Source organism: Sus scrofa, chromosome 13 (assembly GCF_054392235.1).
Source record: "Sus scrofa isolate SSC_HxYL_T2T_F1_AM1 chromosome 13, Sscrofa_HxYL_maternal_Yorkshire_Landrace_v2.0, whole genome shotgun sequence".
In the NCBI taxonomy this organism is placed as follows: domain Eukaryota; kingdom Metazoa; phylum Chordata; class Mammalia; order Artiodactyla; family Suidae; genus Sus; species Sus scrofa.
In genome coordinates, this window is record NC_139395.1 from 138,909,239 (window position 1) to 138,922,370 (window position 13,132).

At 36.8% G+C, this 13,132-nt stretch overlaps 1 protein-coding gene across 34 annotated transcripts in view; it reads right to left on the reverse strand.

Moving 5' to 3' along the window:
* Positions 1–13,132, reverse strand: part of DGKG (diacylglycerol kinase gamma) — a 222,045-nt gene that overhangs the window by 196,481 nt on the left and 12,432 nt on the right. For 16 of the 34 annotated variants that reach the window (XR_014822642.1, XR_014822641.1, XR_014822640.1 and 13 more), the window contains exon 2: positions 9,037–9,187. The exons of the other annotated variants lie outside the window; for them this stretch is intronic. The gene's annotated coding sequence lies outside the window, so the exon portion shown is untranslated. The remainder of the gene's footprint in view (positions 1–9,036; positions 9,188–13,132) is intronic. 34 annotated transcript variants of the gene reach the window in all.

Genomic DNA, 13,132 nt, shown 5'->3' on the forward strand with positions numbered 1-13,132 from the left:
CTATCATGCCAGGAAACAGCCCACCCATCAGCAGGCTGACATCAGTTTGGAATCCTAGGACATCAGGGTAAGCCATGTCAGGAACTAGCCCTGCCCACTAGCAGATCAACACTAGATTCAGGATCCCAGCTCCATAACCACCCATTCCTGAACCTGCCTCTGCCCACCAGTGGGCCAGCACTAGTCCTGGGACTCTTCCCCAGGGCCCCACAGATAACTTCCTCAGGACCCTGCCCCACCCACCAGTGGACAAAGCAGGACCTGGCAACCAGCCAGCCACACCTACCAGACTACACACAGTAGTCATTCCACCACAACAGAAAGACCCACACAGCCTAAGTAGGGAACCCCCTTAGAGCATATAGCTCTAGTGACCAGAGGGGAGTTAGCTGCTGGGACACATAGATTGTCTCCTACAAAAGGCTACTTCTCTAAGGCTTTTATATTGAGAAATATAACCAACCTACAAAGATACACAGAAATAAAAACAGCAAATTAGGTAAAATAAAGCAAGAGAGGAATATATTCAAAACAAAGGAACAAAAGAAAACCTCAGAAGGATAGAATTCAAGATAATAATTGTAAATATGTTCAAATAACTTGAGAGAAGGATTGATGAACAGAGTGAGGAGTTAGAAGTTTTTAATAAAGAGTTAAAAAATGTAAAGAAGAGCAGAGCAGAGATGAAGAACACATAACCGAAATGAAAAATATACTTGAAGGGATTGGCAGATTAAATGATAAGAGGAATGGATCTGTGAGCTGGAAGACAGAGTAAGTGAACAGAAAAAAAGAGAAAAGAATAAAATGAAATGAGCTCAGTTAAAGAGACCTTTGGAATAACATTGAGTATACTAACATTCACCTCATAGGTGTCCCAGAAAGAGAAGAGAGACAAAGGGGCAGAGAACATATTTGAAGACATAATAGCTGAAAACTTCCCTACACTAGAAAGAAAACAGACATCCAGGTCCAAGTGACACAGAGTTCCAAACAGAATCAACCCAAAGAGGACCACACAAAGACACGCTATAATTAAAATAGCAAAAATTAAAGATAAAGAGAGAATATTAAAAGCAACAAGGAAAAAAGCTATGAATCACATACAAGGGAACTCCCAAGAGGCTATAAGATGCCTTTTCAGCAGAAAGTCTGCAGGCAGAAGGGAGTGGCATGATATATTTAAAGTGCTGAAAGGGAAAAACCTACAATCAAGAATACTCTACTCAGCAAATCTTTTATTAAGATTTAATGGAGAGGTCAAAGGTTTTAAAGACAAGCAAAAGCTAAAAGAGTTTAGCACCACCAAACCAACTTTACAAGAAATGTTAGAGACTTCTCTGAGTAAAACAGAAAAAGCCACAACTAGAAACATGAGTATTATGAAAGGGAAAACTCACCAGTAAAAGCAAATATACAGTAAAGGTAGTAAATCAACCACATAAAAAGCTAGTATGAAGGTTAAAAGACAAAAGTAGTAAAATCATCTATATCTGCAACACGTAGTTAAGGGACTGACAAAACTAAAATGGAAAATATGATGTTAAAAATAGTAAACATAGTGAGGGTGAGTGAAAATGTAAAGTTTTAAAATGCATTTGACCTTGAGATCAGTTATAATAATCATACAGATAGATAAATAGTTATGTACAGTGTGGGGGATATAGTCAATTACTATGTAATATTGGTGACCATAGCTAGACTTATTGTGATCATTTTGAAATGTATAGAAATACCAAATCACTATGTTGTGTAACAGGAACTAACATAGTGTTGCAGGTCAATTAACAAAAAACAAACAAGCAAACTCATAGAACTAGAGATCAGTATTGTGGCTACCAGAGGTAAGAATGGGAGGAGGGGGGAATTAGATGAAGGTAGTCAGAAGGTAGAAACTTCCAGTCATAAGACAAATAAGTACTAGAGACGTAATGTACAACATAATATAACTAACGCTGCTGTATGTTATATAACAAAAACTTTTTTTGACAAGAAAGTAAATCCTAAGAGTTTTCATCACAAAATATTTTTTTTCTATTTCTTTAATTTTGTATTTATATGAGATGATGGATGTTCACTAAATTTATTGTGATAATCATTCCATGACGTACACAAGTCAAATAACTATGCTGTACACTTTGTTTTAATTTTTTCTTTTTGTCTTTTGTCCTTTTATGGCCACACCTATGGCTTATGAAGTTTCCCAGGCTAGGGGTCCAATCAGAACTACAGCTGCCAGCCTACACCACAGCCACAGCAATGCCAGATCTGAGCCACATCTGCAACCTACACCACAGCTCACAGCAATGCTGGATCCTTAACCCACTAACTGAGGCCTGGGATTGAACCCGCAACCTCATGGTTCCTAGTCAGATTCGTTTCTGCTGTGCCATGACAGGAACTCCTATGCTGTACACTTTGAACTTATACATTGCTGTATGTCAATTATATCTCAAAAAAACAAACCAAAAAAGAGCAAGTTCCTCATGAACTTTTATGGACAATTTATCAGGACTTATTACTAAGAGAGATGTTAGAGTTGTAGAATAGTATATACAGTATAAAAAGTTGGGGAGAAATAAAAATATATATGATAATAAACGAAAGTAACTATGGACAATAAGAACAGCACTACCTCTGAGACAACTGCTAGTATTTCCACACGATTTGAACTCCAAGGATATTTTAGCAGCATTGTTTATAATAGCCAAAAAATCCAAACAATTTAAATGTCTGACAATGTGGGATTGCTAAATATGTTTTAGTACATGCATCTAATTAAATACTCTGAATCACTGAAACTCAAATACATATATTTGAATCCACGAGGAAATATTTTATACAGATTAAATGTCGACTGCAAAAAGTTAGTTGAAATATTAAACTATAAATATTTATAGTAGGTGCCGAACTGTGCCAACCAGATCCCCTTTTGAAAAGATTTATTTCCTCAGCTGCTTGGGAGTGCTGCTGGAAGACAGCTTTCAGCTGTCAGTCCTTTTCAGGAATTGCCTTCACTGGAAAGATCTGCCCTGCCCAAGGTCATGGCCCCTTCCTGGATAAACCCAAGCCCAATTATCAAATGATATAAATGGGAGAGGGTCCCCTCACTCTAATGGGGAACAACTCAGCAGGGCGTCCCAGTCCAAATCTTTTGCCAAATCCTACTCTGTCCATTCCCTTCCACAAGTAGTGATCCCAAGAGCATTACCTTCAAAACCATTAACACCCCTGCAATGCAATCTCCATCTCAGAATCTGCTTCCAGGGAAAACCAATTTGCAACAACACAGAACATTAAAAAAAATTCTTAAGTAACTTCTTGTTTAAAAAGAAAAGGAAAATATGGAAGAGCTACATATCAATCCAATAAACAGTACATTTGTAACCTGCGATTTGGTTACAGGACACTTTTAGCCTTAAATGAATTTTTCAGAAAACAAGGAAGATGAAAAAACAAAAACAAAACCATGCTTCCAACTTAAGAATCTGGTAAAGGAACAAAAGAAAGCTAAATAAAACGGAGGAGGGCAGCACTAAAGAAGAAGGTAGAAAGTAATGAGCTAGAGCCCACAATAAAACAAAACAACTGTACAGTTGGTAAGTAAAAATTAAAAACTCTGTGCTGTTACTGAAAAAAATCAATAAAGCAGACAATTCTTTGGCAAAGAGGAGAGGAAGACAAAGGGAGGGGGCAGGAGAGGGAGAAAAAGAGGGAGAAGGAGGAGATGAGGAGAGGGGAAGGAGGGGGAGGAGAGAGAAAGAGGAGGAGAAACAGAAATATTAGGAATAAAAAGGGGACATCACTATAAAGGCAAGAGATTTTATTAAAATATAGGAGAATAAAGACATTCAACTTTACAGCACTACATTTGAAAGCCTAGATGAAATGGGAAGATTTTGAGAAAGTATAAATTACCAAAAGCGACTCAAGAAGTAGAAAAGCCTGATTAGTCCAATTATAACAGTTGAAATTAAGTCAATATTCTCTACTTGCCCTACTCTCCTGGTCCAAACAGTATTACAGGAAAATTCCCAGAATCATCAAGAAACAGACAATTCTCTTCTTATGGAAGTTGTCCCAGAGCATAGAGAAAGGTGTTAGGTTACCATGTATATTATGAGGCTATCATAACCCAGTTACAAATGCTGAATAAGGTGATCACAAATAAAAACAAATTATAGACCAATTTCTTTACTAAATTAAGAAAGCCCTCCAAAAAAGCAAAATTCAGTATAGCATTAAAAGAATAATACATAGAGTTATTCCAGGAAAGTAAGATTGGGTCAACATTGCAAAATCAATCAATATAATTCACTAATTAACAAAATAACAGCACAATTCATATGACCATGTCAATATATTCAGAAAAAGTTATAAAAATTTAACACCTAAGTATGATGGCAAAGAAAACAACCCCTAAGCACATTACAAGGTAATGGACCATCTTTCTTTCCCTCTTTCTTTTGCTTTTTAGGGCCGCATCTGCAGCATCTGGAGGTTCCCAGGCTAGGGGTCCAATCGGAGCTACAGCTGCTGGCCTACGTCACAGCCACAGCAATGCCGGATCCCTAACCCATTGAGCGAGGCCAGGATAGAACCCGCAACCTCATGGTTCCCAGATGGATTTCTTTCTGCTATGCCATGACAGGAACTCCAGGACCATCTCTATCTCCATAGCAGTTACCTACCAAAACCACACAACAAACTTCATACTTAAATGGCAAAATATTACTAGGGATGTAAAACACAACATGATGACTGTAGCTAACACTGCTATACAGTGTATTTGAAAGCTGTTAAGAAAGTAGATATTAATAAGTTCTCATTACAAGGAAAAAAACTTTTCCTTATTTTTGATCTCTATGAGATGACTGATGCTAAATAAACTTACTGCAGTAATTGTTTTTTTGTAAGTCAAAACATTATGCTGTACACATTAAACGTATTCAGTGCTGTATGTCAATATTATCTCAATAAAACAGGAAAAAATAAAAAAAGATTAAAGACAGTCTGCTGTAAAATAACAAATACCTTTTTTTTAATTGATGAATGACTGATTTACAATATTATATGTTTCAGGTATACAACACAGTGATTCACAATTTTTGAAGATTGTATTCCATTTATAGTTTTTATAAAACATGGCTATAGGAGTTCCCGTCGTGGCACAGTGGAAACGAATCCAACTAGGACCCGTGAGCTTGTGGGTCTGATCCCTGGCCTCGCTCAGTGGGTTTAGGATCCGGTGTTGCCTTGAGCTGCGGTGTAGATTGCAGACAAGGCTTGGATATGGTGTTGCTGTGGCTGCAGTGTAGGCCGGCAGCAACACCTCTGATTAGACCCCTAGCCTGGAAACCTCCATATGCCGCAGGTGCGGCCCTAAAGACAAACGACAAAAAAACAAAAAAACATAGCTATATTCCTTGTGTTGGACAATATATTCTGTAGCTTATTTTTTGTATACATAAGGGTCTTTCCCTCTTAATCCTCTATCTTTCTCTTGCCCCCCTTTTTTCTCCCCACTTATAACCACTACTGTGTTTTCTATATCATATCTATACACTAACAATGAACTATCAGAAACTAAGGAAACAACCCCATTTACAATTGCATCAAAAAGAATAAAATACCTAGGAATAAACTGGCCAAGGAGGTAAAAGACCTATACTTGGAAAACTGTAAGACACCGATGAAGGAAACTGAAGATGATGCCAACAGATAGAACAATATACTGTGTTCACGGGTTGAAAGAATTCATATTGTTAAACTGATCATGAATGTGTACTTATTTTTAATGGCAAAATATTAGAAGAATTGCATTAAAATCACGGACAAGATAAGGATGCATGTTAAGTCCTCTGCTATTCAACACTACACTTGAAGACCTAGGCAATGCAATTAAATGAGGAAAAGTAAGAGGTGTATTAGAGGTATTAGAATAGGAAACCTGAAACTGTCACAATTTTAAAATATGATAGTACATCTAGAAAAACCAAGGCAATAAAATAACACAAACTATTAAGGAATGTCAACAAAGTGACTGTACATAAAATCAGTATTAAAAACTGAATTGCTTTCCTTTATACAAGCAATAGCCAATTAGAAAAATACAGCATAATAAAAAAAAGGATCTCTTTCGAAATTTTAATGGAAAGTATGACTGTACCCTGGAAAATATCTAATAAGAAATATATAAGATCTTTATGGAGAAATCTATAAAACTTTACTGAAGGACAAATGGAAAACCTGAAAAAATGGAGAAACATTTTACTCATGAACAGGAAGATTCATTCTAGTTCCTGGTACTTGCTAGCTATGTGACCTTGGGAAAATTTTTAAATCTTCATCTATCTGAACCCCAGTGTCCTCAGTTTTAAAATGAGAATAATGGAATCTCCCTTATGTAGTTATTATTACTATTAGCACCAGTATAAGTAAAGGACATTTTTAAAAAAAAAAAAACCTTAAAATTACATGTAATATTTTAATGGTGCAAATATATGTAACCACAAAGAAAAAAAGAGAAGTCTGAAAAGATGCACACAAAATATCGTAATCGTTAGCTCTAAGGAACACATAGAAATTAGAAGTTGAGATTTCATGATCTGCCATGTAGTTTAAGAAGGTAATATACTATTCACTTAATTAAAAATACATACAGCAAGTTCCTTATTCTCACCATCTTTCTATTTTTTTCTGGCACAACCTAGATCAACCTTCTCATATTTTACCTACACTGGTTAGAGATTGAGCCTTACAGCACATTGGCTTGATCTAAGCACTTGTATGGAATGTAAAGCTACATGTACTACATGTGTATTGCATGTGGGTGTTCGGTAATGAACAATGTGCAGCTATGTCTTTTTTGCTTTATCAGTGTCATATATATGAATTTCAGTATTTATGAGTTATACAAAAATGTATACTATAGTTAAAAAAATGAATTACCTACATCCGAACTGTTATTTTGAACATCACGGTGGATTTTTTTTCTAACTTGAAATCCTATTCTATCTTCTATTTATCCTTTTTTTTTCCCTGTAAAGTTTGGTTCAAATAATGACATTCCAAAGGCAATTATGCCTGTATATTTACCCACCTCTTACTATGTGTAAAACACTCTGCCAAGAGCTATGGGGGTTGGTGGGATGAATTATGACTGATCTCAGCCCTCAGTGAACAGACAGTCCACTGGGGATTCCGCAGAGCTTCCCTGAAAGCTGTCCTTCTGGGCAGCATGCACTACGCACTGTGCCGCCCAGAGACAGGGGAGCTCAGCTTGCAAGGCTGCTCGCATGGCTGACTGAGAAGAGACGACAGAGGAGAAAAAAGACTGGTGTTCTAAGCATAGCAGACATGCTTACCCTGGATGGAAGAACTGCTGAAATCAAAACATCAAGGGTCCTAAATTGGGTCTAATTTTAAAAAACTTCATGTTGTAAGATGATTTCTTGTATTTTCAATTTCAGTTAAATAATAGCTAATGGATTCCTTAGTTCAAAATGATTGTGCCATTTCATTTCCCCCAAATCTTCTAAGCCCACGAGCCCTGTTCTCTCAAGCATGTGTATGGGCTGGGAGTGGGTTGGGAGACCTATTCACGGGGGCCTGTGAGGTGTAAAACACTTCTCCTCAACTGTTCCTCTGTTCCACTGGTTTCCTATGTGGGGAACAACATGCCAATATTCTACACCTGAACATCTAGATCCATCCAAAAACAGAAAAGAATATAACCCAGGAGTCCAACAAACTTGGGTCCTCATCTCATCCATGACAGTGTCTAGATTTGTGGTCTTGAGCAAATTACTTAGTCTTATTTCATCTGAGTCCAAGCTTCCTCCACTAGAAAGTGGGAATAGTGGTATCATCTTTCAGAACAGGGTTAAACATAATGAATCCAGATTTCCTGGCACAGAACCTGGCACACAGGGCTCAATGGATGCTGACTGTCTGCCCTTTTTCTTTATCAGGTACAGGTAAATGTGCCAAGATTCCCTTGATACCTTGCATGCCCTCATATAATGGGGAGAGGGGGTTAAGATGAAAGAAGATATGAATTTAGGGGTGAAAAATCTTAGATCTGAATTTATGGAACAGGATGGAAGGGAAAGATGGTACTTTCAGAACCAGTCCTAGGAGTTCCTATTATGGCTCGGGATAGTGACAAACCCAACTAATACCCATGAGGATGTGGGTTTGATCCCTGACCCCACTCAGTGGGTTAAGGATCCAGTGTTGCTGTGAGCTGTGGTGTAGGTCACAGACATGGCTCTGATCTGGCGTTGCTGTGGCTGTGATGTATGTAGGCCAGCAGCTGCAGCTCTGATTCAACCACTAGCCTGGGAACTTCCACATGTCGCAGGTGTGGCCCTAAAAACACAACTACAACAAAAAAACAGAACCAGTTGTAAAAGATGAACTGATGTAAATCTTTACCTTCACCCCTCAGAAGCAATTAATGAATAAAGCAAAAAAGGATGGCATGGGAACTTTGTGGTAAATTCTGCCTGCAGTCATTAGGAGTTGCTGGATGCATGAGCTAGATTAGGACACTGGAGCGTTTGGGAGATGAGCAAAAAGTTAGTCATTTGGCTGAATGTGTTTAATAAATTACAGTCCAATTGGAGGGACTGGCTTCCCTGGGTGAATCACTTTGAACAAGACAAAAATAGCCAGCCCCCACTAAAGAAGAAGAAATAGAAAGCAAGAAAATTTTTGATTTGATTTGATTGACTGAAATCAAAGTGTGAAATCATATACTGAGTTTAGTTTGGTCAGAAAGACATCCTGTTGTTGATGGAATCACATGCATTTATACAGTCCTCCAACCGGTTACAAGGTGTGCCTTTTAAACATAAACATATCTACTCTCAAAACTTATCTTCCTCCCACCTCCACTTCAAAAAGTCAATAACACAAATTTTCCTAACTTTTTCAATAAAAATGTCATCCTCCACATCTAGCAGGTTGATAATTGGTGTTATTTACCTTTCTCCTCTACAAATTTTAACACCAAACCAGAAGACAACTTACCAAGTTTTGTTCTGTATTATCCTTTCATTTCATTCCTTGCAACAGCACCCCCAATTTCTGAGTAACAGCCTGCCAACTGGCCTTGGCATCTGCCTCGTCTTCATCATCATCTCACTCCATTTTGGTCTGCTCTGCACATGAATTCTTTACTCTAGGAAAACCATTAGTTTCGATTACTTTCCCTTTTCAAGAACCAAGAGTTACCTCTTACTGACTATCAGTTTGTGTCCAATTCCTTTTCCAGGCACTCAAGGACTTTATCATCTAATCTGACCCACTGTCCCACTAGTTTGGGGCAAGACAGTGAAAATTTTGGGAATAGGAATGGTATTATCCTCCATTCTTTCCACTGACAGTTGAGATTCTGAAATAAAATGGAAGCAAACAAGTGTCAATACTGGATGTAGCTTTCTGGGTCATGATTTACTATATACTGAAAGGGGAAGTTCATGTCTAAATTGAAAAATTTGCATCTTATGAGCATGGGGGGGTGAAGGGACATGTGATTTGTCCAGAGGCTGATGGGGAAAACGATCAAAGAGCTGGAATAATATCATGACTCTACCCAAAGTGTAGAACTAATCATAAAACAGAGACAAACAGGAGAGGGGAGGTGTCTGATGACAGATACAAATACACATGCACATATACATGATTACAAGGGGTATTAAAAATTGTATTTAAGGGCCAGCATGTCTACATGGCAACATGGCTTTGGACCAAAAATTGGTTTATGATGGGAATTTATGACCCTAAAGATAGAGCACCTAAAATATCTCATGAGTGAGCAGAAAAGGGTGAGGAACAGTGTGATATCATCATGAGCATTTTGACCACAAGGAGGAAATGAAGGGCACATTCCTAGCCGCTACTCGTCTGGCACAAGGGAAGTTGGAGCAGTGGAAGGGAACTTGTACTGGCTAAACGTATGTAAAAAGCCTTATTTGGCTAAAAGTAGCGCATCAGACAAACGTTTCCATTTCTCTTGTTGACATGGAGTAAAGAAGCTTAACTGTATGTATTCCTCCAGACCTCACTATGATCAAAAGAAAGATCCTGTGTGCAAAAGAGTGAAGCCAGCATGAGAGACCTCTTAGGGGAAAGAAGCCATTCCTGCTCAGAGGTCATGGTTGTCAAGAAGGAGAAGCCTGGCTGTAATAAATAGCCAGGACTTCTAGATTTAGGCAGGCATAAGAGGGGAAAGGAACAGTTCTTAAAAACAAAACAAAACAAAACAAAGAAATACCTGCAGGACTAACCCATAGGTTCATAATTGAAAAGGACATTTACAGGTAAAGAAAAGGGAAGGCACACAATCAAGGAATATACAGGAAGATGGTACAAACTTATATGAGTTACATCACGAAAAAAGAGCTCAGAATGATTTGAAAATCTTAAGTGACAAAAACAAAGAAACCAACTAACTAATCTCAAATACTATTGGCCAAAGTTTGAGGGAAGTTTGGGGAGTGGGCCAGTTTATTCTAGAGCAATAGCAAGGCTAACTGCAATACCTTGGTCTACTCCTTGGGACAAGGATGACCAGGTTACTGAGCCACTTTTACTGATCTTTGAAGAATTTTGGAGAACTAGAGCAACAACAATAAGCCAGAAAGGCCTAGAAACAGGCAAATTTAATTCTGTTTTTATTATCAAAATAATTGGAACAATATGGACTCTACAATCTAAAAACAGTTTGAGCATATTAATCTTAGCCAAGAATCCAAATCATATTTTCATGATTTTAAAATAAAAATCACATGTACCCTTAACACAATTATAGTCACAATTAACATTTTGCTATAAATTATTTCTAGAATTTCCTATGTATGCATATACTTTTTAATTTTGAACTTTTTTTTTTTTTTTTTTTTGGTCTTTTTTGCCATTTATTGGGCCGCTCCCGCGGCATATGGAGTTCCCAAGCTAGGGGTCTAATCGGAGCTGTAGCCACCGGCCTACGCCAGAGCCACAGCAACGCGGGATCCGAGCCTCGTCTGCAACCTACACCACAGCTCACGGCAACGCCGGATCATTAACCCACTGAGCAAGGCCAGGGATCAAACCCGCAACCTCATGGTTCCTAGTCGGATTTGTTAACACTGCGCCACGACAGGAACTCTAATTTTGAACTTCTTTTGAACTTTCTTTGACTTTCTTCACTTATTTGCATATGGTGACTGTTCTTTGGTATTACTTAACATTCTTCTACATAAAATAATTATTTCCAAGGCTACATAGTATTATATAAGCGGACTGTAATTTATTACTTGTCCTACTTGTTGTTATGCATTTTTTCTTATTCATTTCTAATGGTTAAAGACTACGGCCTTTATTATTTTTGCTTTAAGGAGCTTGCAGAGATTTTATTTGTAACCTAATATGGAATTAATTTTTGTAAATGTCATATGAGCTCTGGAAAAGAAATTTCATTATCTGTATTTTGAGCATTAGCATGTATTTGTAAAATAATATTCATAATTTTATTATGTATTTAATTTTGTTTGTTTACTTGATATATGAAAGCCCTAGAGTAGTGACAAGTTTTATCTACTTGATATTTTCTGTTATTCAGAATAAAAATATTCATAGATGGTATGTCTTCTAATGGATTATATGTTTTAGACATACTTAACGCATCAATGTTAAAATTGCATTAACAGTAAATTTCTAATGCTAATATTCTTTTCTTTTTTTGGCTTACATTTTCCTGGTATAGCTATACTCTTTTCCCTCCTCCTTTGGACTGCCCCATTTTATTTAAAATAGCATATATTTAGAATTAGTTTTTGCCTAATCCATGTTTCTTCATCTTTTAATAGAACTGATTAAACTATTCACACTTAATGTGATAATATGTTTGACCTCACTTCTATCATCTTATTTTATACTTTCTTTTTTTATGTTTCCTTGCTATTTCTGTATTAGTTTTTAACCTTGGCTTTAACATTCCAAATCCTCCTCCTTCTAATTCTGAAATTAAACATGGCACTTTATATTCATCTACTCTTATTTAAAACTTTAAACTTATATTTCTTATTATTTCAATGATGAAACAATATTAAATGTCACCCATGATGCAAAATGAGGAAGTTAGCTGTTTAAGTGTTTTTTTTTCCTAGAGTAATCTGAGTTTTTAGACCCAGATTATCATTAAATTTCTTATGTATCTTTTAAAATTAAGAATGATTTTTGACAGTTGCATTGTTTTGTAACCATGTTAACGACATTTGAACATTAAGTCTGTGTTTGACTGGTTTCATTTTTCACCTCATATCGTTTATATTATATCTTCTGCATTCCCAGATTTTAATGTTCATTAATTTTCTGGTTGATCAGGATATTTTGAGTAAATACTTTTTTCAGTAAAGGATTTTAGTTGTCTACTCTCTGGGTACATTTTTTGTCTAAGACTATTTTTCCTTTTTCTTCGCATATTACTGAGTATAGAACTCTGGGTCAAAGTCCTGTAACTTCAAAATCTGATAGCCATATATCAACTGCCTTCTGACACTTAATGTTACAGAATGTCTGTCACATGCTTTTTTTAGATAAAATATTGTTTTCTCTAATTGTATTTTTATTAACATAAACAACTTTTAATAGAATGTACCTTTAATTTTCCTGAAATATTTTGAAATGAAATTAGGAAAATATTTTTCTATATTTTTTGCTATAACTCATCTTCCATTTCCTCTTCTCCTGAAAAACTGTGTATTTTCATATTTAATGTGTTGAATACTAGCCTCCATTTTTCACTCATTAGTTCATTTCTTTATAAGTTTCCTATTAGTAGTATGAGAAATTACGTTCTCATTTAGCGTTCTGTATTGTTCTAATGTTCATGCTTCCAGTGTATGATTTTTTTTTTTCTTTTTAAGTTTGCAGCATATGGAAGTTTCTGGGCTAGGGGTCAAATCAGAGCTTCGGCTGAGGCCCATGCCACAGCCATGGCAACACTAGATCTGAGCCACATCTATGACCTGCGTGACAGCTTGTGCCACTGCTACCAGATCCTTAACCCGCTGAACAAGGCCAGGGATCCTGCACCCTCACAGATACTACATTGGGTTCTTTAACCTGTGAGACACAATGG